Source organism: Zalophus californianus, chromosome 12 (assembly GCF_009762305.2).
Source record: "Zalophus californianus isolate mZalCal1 chromosome 12, mZalCal1.pri.v2, whole genome shotgun sequence".
Lineage (NCBI taxonomy): Eukaryota > Metazoa > Chordata > Mammalia > Carnivora > Otariidae > Zalophus > Zalophus californianus.
In genome coordinates, this window is record NC_045606.1 from 85,006,426 (window position 1) to 85,028,639 (window position 22,214).

The following is a 22,214-nucleotide window of genomic DNA, read 5'->3' on the forward strand; positions in this document are numbered from 1 at the left end:
GTATTCTGTAATATGGTATTTGTTTTAGCTCATTTGTCTTTTCCTTGGGTGAACTGGTGAAATCAATATTTTCTTAAATATCCTGTTTATGATTATACAACTATTCAAACACTATATATGTACACATTATATTTTATTCACACACACACACTCATACAACAGACACAATGTAACAAAAATCTATAGCTACCTGGGAGTGGGGAAGTAACACTCCTACAAACCAATCTTGAAGGAACATTAAATCTAATATGAGGAAAAATACTGTAGCTACTTGAGTCATGCACTGTGACTCATTGTAAATGATTGGATTCTGAGTGAGATATTGACCAGCAAGTGGAAGAGAGACACAGCAGAGTCCCAGAATGATGATGCCTGTTAGGTTTGTAAAAAAACGTGGTCGCCTGCTGCAAATTATCTTGTAACCAGAAGTCAAGTTTGAAGAAGAAACTGACAATTAAAGCACTTTCAGTTTTCACTTTTCTTCTTGTTCAAACTTTAAAGACTTTTAATCCCCATCTTTCCCCCCATAACACCGCCCCACTCGATCTGTCCTTTTTCTGAGGCAGATGGAGCTCTTAATAGGCATAACTGAGTTTCCTGCCTTGTGAAGGGAAAACAACAGGGGACAAGATGAATTCAAAAAAGCTTTACAAATTATGTGGAAAGAAAGATTGCTGGTTTCATATGATGCATTTTCCTCAGAGCCCCTTCTCTGTTCTTCTTAATCCTTCTTTATCCTTTAAAATTACTTTGTGGCATGTCTTCCCATCACGAGGATGAGGGCAGCATGAGACATCTAACCTCAGTGTGTTGGGAGAAGGCAGGAATGCAAGATGATCCTGTGCCTTAGGTGATTAGATAGACTCATACAAATTTTAGGAAGACAGTTTGGAGAATGATTTAAAAAAAAAAATCTCCTTTAAAAAAATCTAGACCAGAAAAAAATTCCTCTAATCATTTTAATGCAGTTCTTAACACTGATTTAATCAATTCAATCTGGTAAATATGTACTACTATCTACCAAGTTGAATAAAAAACAATTCATGTAGTCCTGATAGCATTGTGCTAATCAGCAGGATTATAGAAGTACCGAATCTTCGCTTCTAGTAGAGTTTGGACAGGGGAAGTCTGATCTCTGCCTCTCTCCTCTCTGTTTCAGTCTCTCTGTCTTCCTCCCTGATAAACAGGTGCCCTATATGTATCTTCGCTTGGGATGCAATGCATTGTTTGAATTGTATCTGAGTAAGTCTGAAACCCCAGAATTGGAGAAAAAACTTCTTCCTGAATTTGATGTTCTCTAACACACAGAAAGAAAATGGAGCTTCTGAGTGACAACAGCTTAGACAGATGCTGAGAAAGATATTTATTTATGTGTGCAGAAGTGAGCGAGAAGGTCATTCTAAACAGAAAGGTGGGAGCCGATTTTGTAGTCACACAGAACTTTCTAAAGAGAGGAATGAATAGGATTGGTGAAGAACTGATACACCAAGATAATGCTGAGAGAAATTAGGAACAGCTAGAGAGTTAGGATATATTTTGGAGAAAAAAATAAAAACCACCCTGAATTTATCTACTTGTTCATCAATATGTTTGAGATGAAACATATGAAAATATGCAAAAATATAAATATCACTCTGCTGATGATATTGCAGATCCCCCAAAGCAAAGGAACACATGCCCCATTCATTCCCTGTTGACATCAGACAGTTTATCAAGTGTTTGTGACCTAAAATGAGTGGGGGAAACTTACTATCTTTAGTTCATTTCTGCTTTCCCTCTAAGCTCAGGGATAAAACTTCAACGTGTTTATAGAGCTAATATTTTATTACATTTAATTTTCTTAAAAATATATAAACATATTGAACACTTATAATTTATGACATAGCCTATATATTTATAATTTACTTATATGAAATAATGTGTTTCTTTGAGGGGGGAGGGAGAGGTAGAGGGGGAGGGAGAGAGAGAGAATCTTAAGCAGGCTCCATGCCAGCTCAGAGCCCAATGTGGGGCTCAATCTCACAACCCAGAGATCATGACCTAAGCCAAAACCGAGAGTTGGATGCTTAACTGACTGAGCCACCCCGCCGCCCCTATATGAAATAATTATTAAAATATACAATTAATAGTTCCTCAGAGTCATATATTTTCATATATTAAAGTGTTCGCTCATGGGGCGCCTGGGTGGCTCAGTCATTAAGCATCTGCCTTTGGCTCAGGTCATGATCCCAGGGTCCTGGGATCGAGCCCCGCATTGGGCTCCCTGCTCCACAGGAAGCCTGCTTCTCCCTCTCCCGCTCCCCCTCCTTGTGTTCCCTTCTCTCTCTCTCTCTCTCTCTCTCTCTGTCAAATAAATAGATTTTTTAAAAAAATCTTTAAAGTGCTTGCTCATGAAAATACTTTCTTTATGTTAAAATATTTTAAGTACTTCAGTGTTCTGCTTTTGTGATACTAAGAATGTTGGGTTTTTTTTAAGATTTATATTAAGTGTTTTTCTCTTTTCTCTAAACAACAGCTAAATTTAGAGGTTCTGTCTTATGTCACAAATGATCCTTGTTGGTACAAAAAAAGTTTATATTTTGAGGGGCTATGGAGACTTCTTGTCCTTTAAGCCTTATTTACAAAGTTTTTCTCAATTGTTTTTTAATGTCCCTCATATAAGCTTGCCAGCAATAAGCAAAAATAAAGCTGGGACTGTGTCAAAAAATTCACTGGCCCACATTCATCCTTTTTTCAGCAGAGTTTACTCAATAGTGTTCCCCATTCAGCTATACTGTGCCAGCCAGCGGAAACAGCTAGTTGTTGTCTGAAATGAAGAATAATTGGAAACATGGTTCCTGTTTCTTTTCCTGCAAGTAACAATTCATCCATTTAACATTCTTTTGGTGCTCTTTAATTGTGTGCTAGACAGCGTTGTGCTCACTGGTCAGTTGAGGCCAATCTGAGAAATGTTAACCTTCTATTCCCGCTGCTGACCCTCCCACTGGGAAGTAGTGATGACCATCTGATGGCCTGGCACCTCCACCTAGAGTCAGTGACATGTGACACCAGCAGCTTTGTGTAGGTAAATGGACATCACGCTGGAAAATGCTGGGCTGGGAGAGAGAGTAGTAATTATAAAAGATAAAATTTCTAGCTATTATGATCCCAACTCTAGAGGTAAAGAAACAAAACCCAGGAAGGTTAAGTCACTTGCCCAAGGTCACTCTGCCAGCAAGCTGTGGAGCAGAGTGTCTAGATGCAGGCACCTTTCTTCTGTACCCTATACTACAATAGCTCTTGTCCTTTATGGCCAAGTATATGATTGGTTCTATAAATATTCCATACACCTATAAAAAGATTGCATGTTCTCTTTTCATAAAGTATAAATTTATTGTTTTTTCTCCTCTATACTAATCACACACATAAACCCATATATTCATGCATGTTTAATAAGCTTGTAAGTTATATTATCGTCTTCTGTATTCTTGCTTGTTTTTTATTTCATATTCTATCAAATTCTGAAAGAGCTGCATTAAAACCTACTACTGTGGTTGTCATTTCATCAAATACTACATGTCTTTCTAGTGGGTTTTTTTTCTCTTCTTTTTTAAAACTCTCTAGTGGTTTTGATTTTTAAAATTTTTATGCTATATTTTTTAGTGCATAATAGCTGACAATTATTATATTTTCTTCAAGTTTATAGCTGTACCACAGGAAATTGAGCTGACTCCATGTAAAATGATACCAAAATAATAGTGGCTTAAATAAACAGAAATGTATTTTTCTCAAACATAAAAAATAGCTGGTGGTAAAAAATTGAGGACTGGTATAGAGGCTCCATGGTCATCTGGAACGCAAGCTCCACTTGTCTTCCTGCTCTGATGCCTTTTAGTATCTGGTGTCTGTTCTCCAAGTCATGGTTGCAAAATGGCTTCTGCAGCTCCAGCCATCACATGTATATTCCAGTCATGAAGGTGGAAAAAGAAGAAGGCAGAAAGGAGTAGCTTCCAGCTTAATTAGATGCCTGCAGGCCCACCCACTAACGTCTGCTTACAACTTACCGTCTACCCCATTTGTAAAAGGATAGGAAAATTAATTTGTTTTTATCTGTACACATTGCTGTGCCAAATTAAATTGAGGTTTTGTTAGCAAGGGTGAAAAAGGGATGGGCATGGATGGCATAGGCATCTAGCGATCTCTGCCACTGCGCCTTTAATCTTCCCATCCTCTTGTTCCTATTTAATGTTTTTGGCCTTGAATCTGATATTAACACTGTCACTCCTGGTTTTGGATTTGTCTGACATATATCTACCCAATCATTTGTTTTCAAACTTTCTTTGTCACTTAATTTGAAGTGAATTTCTTATACATAGCATGTTTTTCAAAATAATCTGAAAGTTTGTCTTTTGAAAGGGGCATTCAACTCATTCAATTTTTATGGTAATAGATATATTTATTTTTATTCTTTTTTTTTTTCTTTTTATCCCTTATAATGCTTCACTGTTTGTTTTTTTCCTTTTTCTCCCCCTTTCCTTAGGTTTGCTGGCTTGATCTTATTTTAAGAGTTATTTCCCTCCCCTCTGTTAAGTTGAAAGTTTTCACATGAAGTGCTTAGGTGTCTTAAATAATTAAATGGTTTTTTTTTTTCTGACTGAATAACCATATCCCTGTATCTCAGAGATTCATTGTGAATACACTAAGGAAGAAATGCAATATATTTCTTCAAAAGTAGAGGAAGGTCATTGGCAGCATGTAATAATTAAGGAAGTTTATTTTCCTCACTCCCTTCAACATCACACATAGACAGCAATGAACTCAAGCAGAGCTGGAAATGAGCCCTGTTTCAACCGAACACCACTCCTGTGTGTAGCACTTTCCAGATTCCTTTCAGAGTCTAATTATTGAAGGAAAAAGAAAAGCTATTATCCTAGATTTTGAAAGTCCACATGGGAATGAATTATGATAAGTATTCATCCTTACATTTCTCTAAGTCTTCACTGAATGCAAAACAAGTTCTCATGAGTGATAAAGCAAACAACAACAGTGAGTAAGACTGCAGTACATTTCGTGGCTAACTATTCATTGGTTTTAAAAGAAGTCTTAAAACCTTTTTCCGTGGAAGGCTTGAGTTCTACAAAGTTTGTTATAGTTCTGTAAGGAACTTGCATATGAAATTTAGCTCCAGATTACTTGGTGAAATCATTAAGCCTTTCTTGATACTTTTACCTTTTCATGAATACATTACTTCCGAAAGGACCTTTTTTTCTCTAGTCTGGCTTCAAATTATACCTTCCGCTTCATGCCACAGCAGTATACTTGTTCCCAAGAGCAACTGAGAATCTTAAAATTAAGCGAATGGTACAAGTGTTACCATCTAGGTAGGAATTTTCCTATTTTATCATGGAGAACAATGTAAAAAAAGAAACCAAAGTTTTGCTAAAGCCATATAACTTCTACCCAACTTCATCATTCTAACTTACTTCTTTAGTTTTTAAATATTTTTTTAAAGATTTTATTTATTTATTTGACTGGGAGAGAGAGAATGAGCACACGTAGGCAGAGCGGCAGGCAGAGGGAGAGGGAGAAACAGACTCCCCGCTAAGCAGGGAGCCCGATGCGGGGCTCAATCCCAGGACCCTGGGATCATGACCTGAGCCAAAGGCAGATGCTTAACCGACTGAGCCACCCAGGCGCCCCTAACTTACTTCTTTAAAAAAAAAATTATTATTATTTTCGATTCCCTGGGGGTATGATTTGGCTACAAATTGGTATGCATTTTGATGAATCTTACCACAATAATTCCATACAGCAAACTACTTGTACTTTGCAAAAAATTTTATATATATCTAATAAATAATATATTACATACAAGAAATGCTCGGCCTTGAAACATTTAGGTTATAATATTTGTCTTGGGGCTCTCTCTTTCTCTTCAGGATCAAGAATGGAGTGACCCCTCATTCTGTCACTCACTATCATATCATTGGGGCAAAGAGACAAAGACTCCGTTCTGTTGTCGGAAGTGACTCCTTTTCCATTATCACTATTTTCCTGCAACACTTTAGTCAAAAGGAGCAAGGCACTATGTCACAGGTAGAGAATAATTAATAAATTAATAAATTTAAAATGTCCTACCCTTGTCCTCTCGTTAAGTATTTTCCCTCTAGTAGCGACTATGTAAGAAGCTAGCCCCACTTCAGCCTCAAGAGAAGTGACAGAGATACGAGAATGAAAAAGAAGAGTGTCTGACAAAAATACAATTATTTTAGGAAACTATAGATAAATAAACATGTTATGAGATTTGAATCAGCATGTAGTGTGAGTTTAATTTTATTGCCTACTAATATTGATTAAAAATGAGGATTCACAAGATTGGCCCTATGTTGAAGCTGGATGACAGGTCCATAAGGATGGGTTCATTTATACTATCCTTCTTCCTTTGGGTATGTTTGAAAATTCCCGTAATGAGTTTTAAAAAGAAAAGAAATAAGGTTTCCAAAAACTGTTCTGGATCGGTTAATTCTGAAACACGGATTCCTCTTTTTATGCCCATCAAAAAGGCATCATAAATATGTTCATTAATGGAGTTCACAATTGGTTCGGATTCAGTATATCGACAATTTTCTTCAACCCCATGTCTTAGTCCTGTAGTGGATGCTCTGTGATCGAACTTGGAAAATAACAGACTCGTCCAGCTTTCATGAGTTAAGTGAGGAAAAAAAATCCGTGACTAAATTTTATATCTTACAGAAGTATTTGAGGAATAACCATGTTTAAAAGGAGAGTTTTCTCATGAATTGTATAGAATTCTGTTACTATAGAGAGACTGCCTTCTTTGCTAAGAACAAGTAGGCAATAAAGATTATAAATAAATGAACCATTCTAAAAGTCTGTTTCATAGTGTCTTCTCTTTGTAAAATTTCTCATATAAGGTGCAGCTTCTTCATTTTCTTCTCAGCTGGCCTGGGCTTAGGACGATGATCTGCCACTCTCATGTATCAAGTAAGTGCTAGAACATAGAAATATGTAATCCTTGCCTAGGGTACAGTTTGAGTGGGTAGATGTGACACCGGAAAGGCTCTGGAACTCTAGTGGGGTACAAACGCAGTGGTCTCCAGGAGGCCTGTGTGATAGATGTGACCATGGCATGCTTGGCGACTTTTCTGGTTGGTTTGCTTAGATTTCAACCCAACTTTAACGATAGGGTGAAATGCATACTACATGGTATCAGGAAGATGTGGAGCGGCTTTGCCACTCAGATAAAATTAAATGCTTAGAAATAAAACCCCTAAAAACTGGATATAGGGAAGAAAATATTTTATCATTACAAATCAATCAGATTTTTACTAAATGCCTCTTCTGATGATTGCTCACACTTTAAAGCTAGCAAATCTTGGTTTACAAAATACGTTCACATAGATTATCTTACCTGATCCTCCCCACGAACCAGTGAGGTAAGTGGGGCACTCTTAAGATGAAGAAATCGCATCTCAGAAATGTAAGTGCTTCCTGAAGGTCTTGTACCAGCTAGATGGGGCCGGGGGCCCAGAAACCACCCAGGTCTCCACACATCGTCCTGTGGTCATTCCCTGTTGACCGCCCAGTATTATGCTTCTCTAGCCCATGTTTGGTCCTGTGGGGGATTGAAAAGGAGTAAAGCCATGATCCCTGCCCTCAGCGAGTTTATGATCTAGATGGGAAGATAATAAGTTTTACATAAGAAAGCAGAGAATTATTAAGCATTAAACTGTATGAAATGGGCTATAACTACAATAACATTTGGGTTATTTTAATTGGAAAATAAGGCGTGATAAATGCTACCCAAGCACTGAAACATGCATTTTTAGGTGCCCAAGAACCCTGGTCAACCGAATGTGTCTCAAGTCTTCCAGCCAGGCAATACGTGCTTTCCTGGAGGAGTCCCATGACTGATTCTTGACCGGGAGGAAAGCCTGTAGAGGAGAAAGGAGAAGACAATATCTTTTCATACACTATCCTGTACTTGCGGGTACAGTCTTGCACAGCTCCCCAGTGACACATGGTTGCTTGCAAGAGCCAATTCTTAAATTGCTGAATTCTTATTAGCCTCTGTTGAACTTCCACTGAGAACCGGAAGCTTGTGGTGGAAGCTAGTCCTGGCACATCTTCGTTAGATCCTCCAGGCCATCAGTGGAGGCTACGAAGCAAAGTGCCTCTTTGCCTCCTCCTATTTACCTAACTGCAAAGGGAGGAAAGTGGAAGAGTCAAAATTTTTTTAGAAAACTGCCTAGAGGCAGAAGAATGGGCACGTTTGTTCTACCCTCAGAGGAACCATGCACTTCAAAAGTCTGTGGGGAATCTGTGGGCACTTTTATTTCCTGACGTTCTAATGCTCAAACCTAAAACTTTCCAAACCCATTTTTGTTTTAGAAGCAAAATTCTACTGGAAATATCTGTTCTTTCTTTTTTGGCAGAGTAAACCTGTCCTCAGAGACAGCTGCAGGCCAGTCACTGTCTGTGGCTCCCCTACTGAGTGGTGTATTCCCTGGGAGGCTCCATGGGGACTTCCAAAGCCATCAGTGAGTGTCTGGTAGCAAGACTTTAAAATAATGCACATGGTTATCCAGGCTTACCGGCATTATGGACACTCCTGTGCAGCCTTCTTCAAAGTGCTAATTTGCTTACATGTCCTTTGGAGTAGGCCAGCATGGGTGCATCTCCTATACAACCCAGCAGTCACATGGCAGAGCAGTGCTGGAGTTACTCCTCAAGGCTTGATGCCTGCCCACCTGAGAGGAGGAGAGGGCATGGGAGAAATCAACTTGGAGTGGGAATGCAACCGTAATGTGCTGTGTGCAAATGTGAGGGTATGCTTTGGAGGCATGGTCAATGCTTCCAACAACACTGAGCACTGGAGAGCAAATGTGAACACGTGCTGTTTGACTCCGAAGCCCAAGCACAGAATGGCTACTGCTGGACCACCCCTGCCCTCAAAGAGGCAGCCACTGAGTTATTTTTTCAGGAGTGGCGTGGATTTATGCTGAGTCATTCAGGCTTTCATTTCACCCAGTGGTTATGAAAATGGATTCTAGAACCAGCTCTGACACATGTGTGACCTTATGGGCACGTTAGTTAAAAACTCTCTGTGCCTTCAATCCCCCATGTTAGGACCTTTCCCAGCACATATTATTCACTGTATAAGCATCTGTTGTTTTCATACATTCGGTCTTCTAGTATTAACATAAAACCTCTGCTCTGGACACTGCTTCGTGTTGAGATGTAAAAACAAATACGATACAGTATGTGCCTTCAAGTGGGTTTACACGCTACATTAGAGCCTCAGGCTTTATTTCTCTTCTGTGCCTAGCACAACAGAGGTACTCAATCAATGTGTTTGAATGTATGACTGGATTGAGGAAATGGGCAAGGATACTGATAATTTCAGTTACATGACTATATTTAACAGTGCCTGCCACACAGGAAGAACCTGGCACTGTATAAGCATTCTTAGCTATTTTAATTATTAATTTGGTAGAATAAATGCTGAGATTTTGAGCATGGACTAGAGGTTGAGGGCGAGGAGGTGGAGGTGCACTCAGGGAAGTCTTCCAAGAGGCAGTATCATTGAGCTTCGTTTTGATCAGTGAGTGGGTGTTAGCCAGTAAGAGAAGAGGGCTAAGTGTGTTCTAGGCAGCAGGAACATTGTGTGCAGAACTAGAGAGCCGTGAAATAGCACAATACATTCAGGGAGCTCCGAGTGGGCAAGTACGACCAGAGTCCCATCCTCGTGGCGACATACAGCATGTGCTTGTTAAATGAGTATTTGAGATCAGAGGCTGGGAAATGAAACAAAACAAATGCGACATCGCTTGTGTCACCTTGGCCTTTAGCATTGACTACATAACCAGTCCCCGACCCAGTGTCTGGTGAATTTTATGTTGTTTGGTATAGTACTTGCCTTCGTACAAATGCTATTAGTTCTCCACACAGTACTGCGCCATGGTCAGCCCCTTCTTGTCTTCTCATTGAGGATATGAACTGGCTTCATTTATCTGCCTTTCCAAAGTGATTGAGCTGAATTAACAAGAGAGTTGATGGGATCATTGTATAGATGAAGTTGTTTTTGCATAGTAACATAGATTCTCTAGATCAAGGGTGAGCAAACTATGGCCTGAGGGCCAAATCCTCGCCACTGCCTGTTTTTGTAATTAAGTTTTTTTTGGAGCACAGCCATGCATGTTTGTGTACATGTAGTCTACAGCCCCTTTAGCACTATTTAACAGAGCATAGTGACAGAGGCTGTACTGCCTGCTCGGCACAAAATATTTACTAGCAGGCTCTTTGCAGAAAACATTTGCCAATCTTGCTCTAGGGTCGTCTCTTCTAATCGGATGCTAAGGAGAAATCAGCTAATATTTAAGACACAAGATTGAGTTGGTGTAGAACCAACATGGCAAACAATAGGTTATTAAATTTTTTTAAAATTCTCTGCCAGGAAGAGAGAGCATTACAAATATGTTAGCCATAAAGAGCTCAATAAATATGTATACATGAATAAACACAGATTCTGTGATTGGCCTTCAGACTTGACTCTGAGCTCCTGGCAGTGAGGGGGGAAAAAAAAAAAAAGGGAATTGACACCTTTATCCATTACCTATTGCTTCATCACAAACCACTTTAACATGTAGTGGTTTAAACCTGCTACCATGTACTATTTCTCATGAGACTGTGAGTTGGTTGAGTGTTTTTGCTAATCCAGGCTGGGCCCGACTGATCTTGGTGGGCTTGCTCATGCATGTGTGGGCAGCTGGTACATTAGCGCTGGGCTGGCTGGCCTGGGATGGCCTCAGCTAGGCTGGTTCGTCTCTACTCCACATGATCTCTCATCCCCCAACAGGTTAGCTTGGGCTTAGGCAAGTATCCGTGGTGGGTTCCAAGAAAGAAAATGGAAGCACACACGTGAAGATTTATGCTTGCAACTGGCACAGTTACTTCTGTTGCATTCTAGTGGCCAAAGCAAGTCAAAACCCAGCCTAAATTCAAGGAGCCAGGGAATAGACTCTAACTCTTGGTGTGAATTGCTGAAAAGTCATGTTGCCAGGGGTAGAGAAACAAGAGGGAGAGAATTGGGGCCATGATTGAAGTCAGTCAAACAGCATCTAGATTAGCATTTTTCCAACCAAAATATATATATTTTTAAAGTCATCTCTGTGGTCTAAAGTGGAAAAGAATAGTCATCATATGTTTATTCAGCCCAACCCACAGGTATGAATCATCAGTGTCTTCAACTAAGAGGACCGATATCTTCTAGTTAATGACAGAAGCGGAGGAGGAATGGAAAGAAGCCTGTCAGAGGTATGGTACTATCATATGAGACCCAGACCCATATTAAAATGCCACTTGACAAATTTCACCAGGGAATCAGACTCCATTTTAATGGATTAACGGAATAAGCAAAATCATTATTAGAGAAGTAACCAATGACTAAACTCAACATTAGCTTTTGAGACTAAAGCCGAAACAGACCTACAATATTCCCGGTGACAATTCCCATTCCAGTCCACTTCTGTTTTGGGTTTGCATTAAAATTGGTCACCGTATTCAAAGACAACATTGCTATCTATGGATACAGGTATGATAAAAAATACAGGTAGGAATAAATATTCTTTTTTAAAACTTACTAGCCATGCGACACCTTTTTTTTTATTGCTGTAATATCTTCATTACTACCAAACTTGCCTCAATAAATAATAAGCATAAATAGCAAAAGTGGATGCCAGAAATCCTCCTTAACTGTTCTTTTCCTGGTACCATGGGTTGTCAGTAAGAAGAGAGTAACCTTAGGTAGCTCTTACTCCTTACAGTCATTCAGAATCCCCTAAAAATCAAAACAAACTACTAAAGGCAAAATCAAAATTGCCAAACCACCCAGACAAGCCCCCCAACCTAGGTTTGAGAACGTTCTTTCTGGCCTAGAGCCAGACAGGTTTTTGGCCTTGTTCTCAAGAAGCCGATGGCTTTACACATGGTCTTCCATGGCATTGTCACCATCAGACTTCTGTGGTAGGGCAGCAGGACATGGGGAAGAACATAATGGGATTTAAGGAACTATTGGACGCCTGTTGACTCAGACATTGGGATCAGCTGTAAATGGAAATGCATGTCAATTTCGATGGCGTGAAAAGGAACTGGAGTGTTATTATTGAAGAGGTGGAGAGGAGGCCTTCAGGATGCTTGCAGATGACTCGTTTCTGGGAGGGTTGTGGGGAGGTAGAGCTGTCTCGGGAAGAACAAACGAAGCTTCCAAAATGTGGGTTCAGGAAGTTAACCTTGGGCGGATCACATAAAGGTTAAATGAGATATATAAAATAGCTGGCAGAGTACTTAGGAGGGTAGACCTCAATAAATGTTGGTTTCTTCCCTCTCTTTGCATCTCCCACCCACCTTAGGGATTTCTTAAAAAAACAAAAGACCTGCCAGCCAGCTGTCATTAGAAAGATGTCAAATACGATAAGCTGCTGATAGGTGGTAACGATCAACAAAATTCACACTCAGGTGGATGGAGCAGGGCACGTCACCTCTCCCGCCCCTCTCCTTATCACAGCTTGGAGGCAGCACAAAGACATTCCTTCCTTCCTGCAGAGGAAGTGTGTGTGTTCTCTCAGACCTACCTTGGCGTTCCTTGATGTCTTAGAGAAGCAGATGACCCTGGCTGAGCAAGACAGTCAGCAGAACAGCAGTCCTTGATGCTGCAACTGGAAATTTCCATTCTTTGCTTGCAGCTCTGAAAAAAAAAAAAAAAAAAAATCTAAAGAGCCCAGTAGCTGGGAAATTTCCACGATGGAAAATTTTAACATATTCTTTAGCTCTAAACTATGCAGGTTTACGGAGACTATTTTTTTTTTCTTTTGGTAATTTCCTTCTTTAACAATAATTTATGAACATGGTAACGCTCCAGCTGTGGGAAGAAGGAGGGCAAGATGACTTGCTGGAGAATGGGTATGGTTGGCTAGTTGTAGGCTGGACTGTATACACATTTGACCACCCGAACCATTGAAATGCAGATCAGTACAAGACCCACGGGTTGGGAACTCATCCAAAATAGAGGTAGTTTGCTCTGGAGCACTGCAGAGAAATCTGTGTAGAGACTGGAAGTGGAAAGTGGATGGATACAACTTTGGAACAGGAGATGGTGAGTTCTATTGCTGCAAAGAAAAATCTCAAGCAGATTCCTTAGGCCACTGCTTCTTAAATGTAAACAAGCATATAAATCACCTGAGAATCTTGTTAAGATGCAGATTCTGATTTGGTAGCTCTGGGGTGGGGCCTAAGACTCTGTGTTTCTAACAGGCTCCCAGGTGATGCTGATGCTGCCCTTCTGAGGACCACACTGAGTCACCAGACCATAAACAAACCTCATCACTATGAGGTCAGCTTGCCTTCCACAGCAAAACAGAGTCAAAGGGCAGCCAGAGGTGAGCTCCCCTGGGGTCGTTTTCTTAGGTTACAAAGCTAGGGTCTAAGAGTAGAACTGAATGCCTTCTGGAAAGATGCTTCATGCAAGTCTGAATAAAACGGATCTTTTGAAATGTCGGGATGCATACAGTTACCAGAAGGCTGCCTACTCAGCAGGCTGGAGTTGATGCTTTCTAGAATGCAACGTCTTTCCAGAGAAACCCCTGTAACAAAAAAGGTAGTGAGGATTCCTATGCTGGTCCCGTTTCCTCAGTGATTCCCTAGCATTGTGGCATGTGGGGTGAAACACCAGTGGACTAGCTCCAGTTATTAAAGGAAGGCTGTTGGCCAGCATGGTGTAAAGAGGAAAAGGAATCTGGGAAATAAATTACTTCCATCTCAGCCAGAATAATTGTTTCACGTTTACTGAAATAAAATAAAAAAGAAATAGGAAAATTTTCCATTTTCTTAACAGCTAGCTCACCTCTGTGCTACCTATTTTCCTGAGAGAGAGAAAAAGAGGGCGATAAAAATCTGTGGCATCTTTACTCCCAGTGCTACCTCCAGTTGATCTGTAACATATCTGCTGTGTGCATCTTTAAAGCAACATTTGTCCTATTCTTTGTTTCCCATTCAACTGAGCGTCGTAAAGTATACAGAGGAACGTATGGGAAAAAAGGAGGAGGGAGATTCCCATCATGAAAATGTGATGTTGAAATCAGAGTATGATAAGCGTGGAATGAATTTGATAATATAAGTATTAGAATACATATTAAAAAAGTAAGTAACTATTCTAGTACCCTAGCAGCTACATAATACTTAGAAATTCTAAATGGCTTACATTTGGATTATTTAGGAATTTGGACTTCTAGTGATTGGTTGACATCTTCTCTTTCAAAAATCTTCACTGTGGGGTTAAGACATGATTCGGCATTGAAATAAACTTCCTGATGCTTTAAACACAAGAGATCAGTTTGGGTTGTTTTTCCTATAGGTCTCAATGAGTAGTTATTCACCTAAGAACCATCTTACAACCTATAGCCAATCAAATAGAATTTGATTGATTGACTAACAGTCACATCTATTTAGTAATAAACACAATAATTATAATAAAATTAAGCAAAATTGAGTGCTTTCAACAGGTGAGGCATTTCATCTTTACAACAAGCTTATAAGATAGGTACCATTATTTTTTTTTAAAGATTGTATTTATTTGACAGAGAGAGACACAGCAAGAGAGGGAACACAAGCAGGGGGAGTGGGAGAGGGAGAAGCAGGCTTCCCTGCGGAGCAGGGAGCCCGATGTGGGGCTCGATCCCAGGACCTCGGGATCATGACCTGAGCTGAGAGCAGACGCTTAATGACTAAGCCACCCACGCACCCCAATAGGCACCATTGTTATAAAGATGAGAAACTGGGATACAGAGAGCTTAAATGAACTGCCTGGGATCCATATATTATGGCCAAGCAGGGAAAAACCTCCTCTGGCCAGCCCCACTTACACTAGTGCTTTCTCCAAATATCACAGCTACATCTCAGCTTCATTCCCCTTATCACAGACAGATGGATAGACACTCCTTCTCGAGTTTAACAACTTCACAGAGCTTGATTCAAATACTGAATGTGTTGTTAGTTGCTTACAGCTGCTATTTCTCTAGCCGCACAGTAAGTCCAGGCAAACTCTTTTGAAGAGCTCATTAAAACTGCTAAAATAAAGTCTTAGAAGCAGGTGCATTCATTAGCTGAAATGCAGACGATTATGTTAATATCACATTCAGGTGACAAATTTAAAGCCATCAAAATCATGGAGGATAAAAGGATTTTCAAAGCTAAAGTTAACTTCTTCCTTTGTAGGGCTCTTTGCTCTGTTAAACATGTGACTGCCTTTGCAGTGGCCAACATGGGGACCTCCAGTGTTACCTCACAAAAATAAAGCCATGTTTGCAGTATCGTATTTCCTTTACAATTTCTTGGGTCTCTATTCAGGAAAAGAAAGGTAAGGAATTGCCTACAACCCTAGTGTTATTTTCTAACTAAGAATCTTGGCACCTTGTTTATAATCTATTGTCAGATTAGGCCCAAGAGTAGAGACACATTAAAGAAGATGGTTAAAAATACGTGGCCATTGATTCCAGGCATGGATCAGACGGACCAACAGCTCTCCCACTTTGCCTTCTCTTTTTTCCTCAAAGAGTACTGAGCATGAAATACATATATGATAATACGTATGTATTTAGGAGGCGATACATCACAATGTAAACGATAGTTACTCCAGGGTGATTTTTATTTTCTTTGTGTATTTTTATATTCTCAAATTTTCTACAATGAATATGTATTATTGCATAAAGTTAAAAATAGTTTTTTTAAAAAAATGTATGGAGCAATTCAACACATTCAGTTGTTTCACCTATAAAATTGGGTTACTATTTAATCACCCAGTATAAGGGAGCTGGATGAGATGTTTCCCCAAAGTTCTTTCTTCTCAAATCTAGGATGTCTGTGGAAACATTGATCCTTCCTTTCAGAAGAAAATATAAGGAAATACGGGCTAGGTATCCAGCCACTTATTAAAAAGAATTATAAACATGTTTAAAGATTTTTACATCATTCCTCACCACCTCAATCAAGTGGGCATACATCAAAGTGAATTCATCTGCCACTTGAATAGGGAAAGACTGAGCAACGTTTTAAGGACCGATTAACTTCATTTTTGATTTTCTTAGCTATATATTCTGGGAAGCCTTCCTAAGCTAATACTTGACACAATGTTTTTTTTCAAATGGTGTACTACAGTAACTGTATTACTGATTGTAAAATATAAATGATGAAGTTGCTATAGATCTGACCCCATCTACAGATAGAACATGTTAACCTAATGTGTGCGTGTGTGCGTGTGTGTGTGTGTGTGTGTGTTTGGCTAAATAGTTTGAAATCAACAAACCAAAAGCCTGCTGGTACAATGTAATAGTCCTGTTTTTGCCTTCTGTCCTCCTCAGCTCTTCTTCTATCTATCCCTTGTACTTTTTTTCCTACACAATTCAAAAGACCATTGACCCCATTTTAAATGAAAAGCAATATAGAAAACAGGAAATATCTCCTTGGAATGGGGATGAGTAAGCACCCCATGCAGTACTTCTGCATACAGGAATGCATACAGGCCTCTTTCGTGGTCAAGAGTGGTTTAGCAGATGCCCTGCTCCAATTTGCCGTTAAGTCTCATTGCTTGGGACCTAGAGTGTGGGCAATTCCTTCCACTGCTGGACAGTTCCAGCTCTCCTAGGAATACTCTCCCACACACTCCATTTCCTCACAGAAGTTGCGTGTTCAAGGCAAAGTGAGGAGGGTAGCCAGAAAACACACCTATCCTGATATGGAGCATCACCACCATAAGATTAGAAGGTAAACTTCAGAGCACAGAATTTAAAGATAAAAGGGACTTGAGAGGTCACATTAGTCAAGTTTTCTTTTAATGTCTTTTTTTTTTTCTTTAAGATTTTATTTATTTATTTGACAGAGAGAAACACAGCGAGAGAGGGAACACAGGCAGGGGGAGTGGGAGAGGGAGAAGCAGGCAAAAAAAAAAGTTATTCTTAATCGGCTACCCTTTAAAAAATCAACTATTTTTGAATTTCTGTTACTGATCCAGGACCTCCCCAGTCTCAAGTAAATATAACCCTTCAGAATCCACAAGAAATGTGAAGAGTCTGAACCATTTGGTTTAAAGACGTTTTGGAATTTTTATTAGTCCATGGTGTCCATCACACCGTGAGAATCAGACCCTAAAAAGGAAAATTGTATAAAGAATTTGTAAGCCTTGATTCCACAGTATTTCCCAAGTCTCTCCCAAATCCATCCCCCTTTGTCACTCTGATACCTGTACAACAAAGGGAAATTTCTGAGATTATTTTATCCAGGGATCTTTCCAACTCTTACAAATACCATCTCCACTGAGAAGTGTGTTCCCAGGTTACCTAAATTATACATATGGCAGTATTCCTTTCAAAGGAAATTGAAGAGTTTAGCAGTATTATGAAACAACTAGATGTGACAACACAAAGAACAAAAATAACAAAAGAAAATCTCTTCAAGATAGTGTGCCCTGCGCAGTTTGATATCCTGCCTTTTCACATTGGCTCTATGGGAAATTCTTTCAAGATGAGTTTAAAATGAAAGTGGTATTTACCCAAAGAATTCAAAGGGATACATGCCCTCCCCGCCCCCTGTTTATAGCAGCATTATTTACAATAGCCAAGATATGGAAGCAGTCCAGTGTTCATCAAATGATGAATGGATAAAGAAGATGTGGCATATATATATACACATATACATACAATGGAATATTACTCAGCCATAAAAAGAATGAAATCTTGCCATTTGTAACAACGTGGATGGAGTTAGGGGGTACTATGCTAAGTGAAATAAGTCAGAGAAAGACAAACACCATATGATTTCATTCATGTGTGGAATTTAAGAAACAAACAAATGAGCAAAGGGAAAGGGGAGAGAGACAGAGAGAGAGAGAGAGAGAGAGAGAAATCAAGAAACAGACTCTTAACTATAGAGAACAAACTGAAGTTTACCAGAAGGGAGGTGAATGAGGGAATGGGTGAACTAGATGCTGGGGATTAAGGAAGGCACTTGTCATGATGAGCACCAGGTGATGCATGGATCTGTTGAATCGCTACATTGTACACCTGAAACTAATATAAGACTATATGTTAACCAGCTGGAATTAAAATTAAAACTTTGAAAATAAATTAATTAAAATTTGGTCCTAGGGCGCCTGGGTGGCTCAGTTGGTTAAGCAACTGCCTTCGGCTCAGGTCATGATCCTGGAGTCCCGGGATCGAGTCCCGCATCAGGCTCCCTGCTCAGCGAGGAGCCTGCTTCTCCCTCTAACCTTCCCCCCTTTCATGTACTCTCTCTCTCTCTCATTCTCACTCTCTCAAAATAAATAAATAAATCTTAAAAAAATAAAATAAAATTTGGTCCTCAAAAATGAAAGTGGTATTGAGTTTGGGGAAACAAACTCAGAAAATCAATTAGCTAATAGGATAGAAGACTGAACTACAATTTTGGCTAAATAAATAGAATAGAGAGACTTAAAAAATGATTATTTTTATTTTAATCAATTGTAAAAAAAAAAACTATTGAAAAAAATTCAAACAACACAAAAGAATGTAAGGAAGAAAACAAAAAATACCCTCCCCACATTTCTCGCAGATCCAAATGGGTTATATTTACTTGAGACTAGGGGATCCTGGATCAGTAACAGAAATTAAAAAATAGTTGATTTTTTTAAAGGGTAGCAGATTAGGAATAACTTTTTTTTTTTAACATTGTGGTGTAATGCTGTTTGTGTTCTATCTACCCATCTATCACCCATCCACCACCTAAAAACAACCATCACAGATTTTATGGGAATACCATTCCAGACATGGAAATAAGAGATATATTAGAATTTTAAAGAGATTTGCCCTCAGGCAGTGAAGGGTGGTCTTATTGATGATGGTCTAAAGAGACCCCAAACCTAACTTTTTATAATAATGAAAAGTGAAAAAAAGGAAGTGAAAGGAACGAAGAATCCTCAGTCCATAAGCAATTGTAAGATGAGTTCAATAGAAATTAGCAGATATTTTTGTCTACCTATCCATGATCTGACTCTTGATTCAGCTGCATCAAAACATATTACAATAAGATACATTTCCATAATGTTTTCCAGTTTACAAATCAACTTTCTACTGAGTCTCATGGTCATATAAAATATGCAGGGTTGATATTTAGCTGGTACATATTAGTTTGAACATTCCAGTTGTTTATGGCCAAGTGTCCATTCTGCTTAATTGGACATCTACTTTGATTGGCCAGTGCCGGTGCTAGGTCAGTTATTGTATGTCACATCAAGATCTATTTTCACTGGTGATGCTCTTTTTCTGAGCATACTAAATTATTCCCCTGAGCCAAAATTTATTCTTTTAATTTTCTAGCATTTTATGTTTTTAAAAAATGTGTCACTTTTAATCTTATTCATCCATTAGTAAATTTACCCCCATAAGATTCCTTCTCTTGCAGAGGTGAACTAGTTTTTATTTAATTGTTTCTTTATGCAAAGTAGAGTTAAATTTCCCCTCCCCCACTTCTAAACATACCTCATTAAAGTCACTTTCAGAAAAAGACTTAACAGAGAATTTTCAAACCTGAAGGAAATTTTGCTCCTTTTATGTTGCAAAAATCGGAGACACAGTGGTCTCCATTATCTGTGTTAAACTCAGGGAACATTCATACTTGATTATCCAAAATGGCAGATTATCCCAGTTATTTCTATTTAAAATTTTAATGGTAGCTCTCTCTCCTACTTACGTTTGACTAATGTTAATACAAAATTAGATGCCATTTCCTGACTTACTCACCAATTTACATTGAGAAGTTACAGGTCGAATAGGTGGAAGAAGAAAGCCAATATTTCCTTGGAAACCCACATAATCACAATTGAAGGTAATTGCTTCATCAAAAGTACAGATTTTCCATGCAATAATAGCTCTGTTTATCTTATAAACACTAGAACATTAGACCACCTGATCATTTTTCTGGGGGAAAAAAAAGTATAAACAAATTTAGAAAATTAAATCTTATTTTTGTATGGACATATTCTAATTTAAAGATACAGTTTCATTTTACTTGATCCTTAATTGAGAGTGTCACTTAACCATCCCCTTATTGTTGGTGTTTATGCATATCAAGCAACAGTTGCAAACCCATGCCTCTGCTACTTATTCTTACTTTTATGGTATATAAACAGCAGAACCCACATTCTATGTAAAGAAGTTAAGGCCACACTTCAAAATACTTCTTCCATACTCTGGTTTCTCTTTAGATTGTATAAATCTTTTGTTTTTCAATAAATACTTCGTCCTTCCCTAAATTCATTAAGCGGCTACCTCAGTTATTCGATGTTTGAAATGTCACACTTCCTTAACATTCACTAATTAGGCACATTAGAGAAAGGACCGATTTGAATTAGTGACAATTTTGAATTCTGTAATATTATTAAAAATTCATAGTTTGATCCCTTTATGGTACAATATGCCACTCAAGCAGTCTATAGTGAAGTATTTCCAAGAAGAAAGGCTACTGCCAAGACTGCTTTAAAGATAAGATTCTTCAATATCGTGCACCCTCAGCTTTAAGCAAATGAGTGTGGCAAGGTTATCTAAATATGTTCAGTTCACATTCACTGAGCAGTTACTATATGCTCGGCATCATTCTAGAAAATTTTTGTCCTCTTGAGTTAACAATTCACTCTAAATTATCACTCATTTGCCTCGTGACACTTTATCTCATGCTTTAATACCTGTCTAAATGTACTCATTTATTCAAAAGATTCCTAACAGTTATAATGGGTTAGGCACAGGTACAAATTCAAAATGACTGGGATGAAGGTCATTTACCATGCGCACCAACACCAATCAATCAGTCAACCAACAAGCCCTTTGTTCTGGGTACTGTCACTAATTAAGGGTTTCTCAACCTTGGCACTGATGATATTTCAGACCAGGTAATTCTTCGTTGTGGGGGGCTGCCCTGTGCACTGTAGAATGTTGAGAAGGCATCCTTTGCTTCTTTCCATTAGATGCCAGTAGCACCCCGACTTCTAGTTCTGATCATCAGAAATGTCTCCAGATATTGCCAAATCTCCCTGAGGTGGGCTGGTGGAGGCAGAATTGCCCCTGAGAACCACTGAGAGTATGTACAACACATCTCCTTTACTAGAGTATAAAGACTTTGAAGGCAGAGACCCAATCTGATTCATCACCATATCAACCCCTCCCCACCAGCTAAATTTAGTTTCTGGCACAGGAATGCTTCTTGATGAATGTTCTGGAAAGAACAATATATCTCTCGAGTAAGTACCTATACTATTGTCAGCCCTGCACAGAGCATTTTGTGAACCCAGAAGATGAGTCAGGTAACCAGAGTAAATTCTAACAAATTTTTACGATTTGAATAATCACTCCCTTTTCGGATCGCATATCCACTTGGCCAAAGGCCTACATTTGTATAGGGCTTTAATGTGTCTGAAGCATATTTCACATAATGGCATTTGATCTAGGTACAGGGATAGTCACTTTGTCCACTTCAGTTTATAATTTAAGCTCCCAAATCCCGGAGCCACATTCTCAGGCAGGAGTGGGAGGCATTTTGATATCAGTGGCATTGCTTTTGGTTATTAAAAGGAACTCTTAAGGTTGGTTTAATAGCGTTAAATTTAAAGTTCAGGATTCTCTTTTGCCATATTAGAAGTAGAACATCCAAAAGGCTCTTCAGTGATCTAAGTGATTCTGGTTTACTCAGATTCCTGGAAATTGCCAGAGGGCTTTAAGGGAGGAGGGAAATAAAGAGTGAGGAAATTTTCCCTGTGGGCAATTGGGGAAAACAAAAATATTTTTGTGCTGTGGAGACTTCTCAGGAAAGGAGGGTTGGCCAGCAGACGCATCTGCGCAAGGGGAATTTCCACATTTGGGAAAACATGGTCATAATTAATGACTTAGGAAAGCCAAGAAAATGGATCATGTTGGGAAAATATGATTTTCAATAGCCAAGTTATTGTCAACTGATTGGGCCAGAAAATTGGATTGTTTTAGAAAGAGATTTTTATTTGTGAATATTTGCTTACAGATCCTTCCTTCTGTGGATCTATTACATACCCTGCCCTTGTCTGAGGAACAGGACTTCCATAGCCAGATCCACTCTCCCTGTCCCTCCCTCCCCTAAGGGAGTGTTTGCACTAGACTTCTGGC

At 39.0% G+C, this 22,214-nt stretch overlaps 1 protein-coding gene and 1 long non-coding RNA gene across 2 annotated transcripts in view; one reads left to right on the top strand and one right to left on the bottom strand.

The window, feature by feature from the left end:
• MKLN1 (muskelin 1) overlaps positions 1-22,214 on the top strand; it is a 321,865-nt gene that overhangs the window by 46,179 nt on the left and 253,472 nt on the right. The window lies entirely within an intron of this gene.
• The window catches only part of LOC113911440, a 37,644-nt gene continuing 24,864 nt past the window's right edge, over positions 9,435-22,214 (bottom strand). The window contains exons 3-4 of the long non-coding RNA XR_003516469.2: positions 12,633-12,745; positions 9,435-10,035 (exon numbers count right to left, since the gene is read on the bottom strand). This is a non-coding gene — a long non-coding RNA (uncharacterized LOC113911440). The remainder of the gene's footprint in view (positions 10,036-12,632; positions 12,746-22,214) is intronic.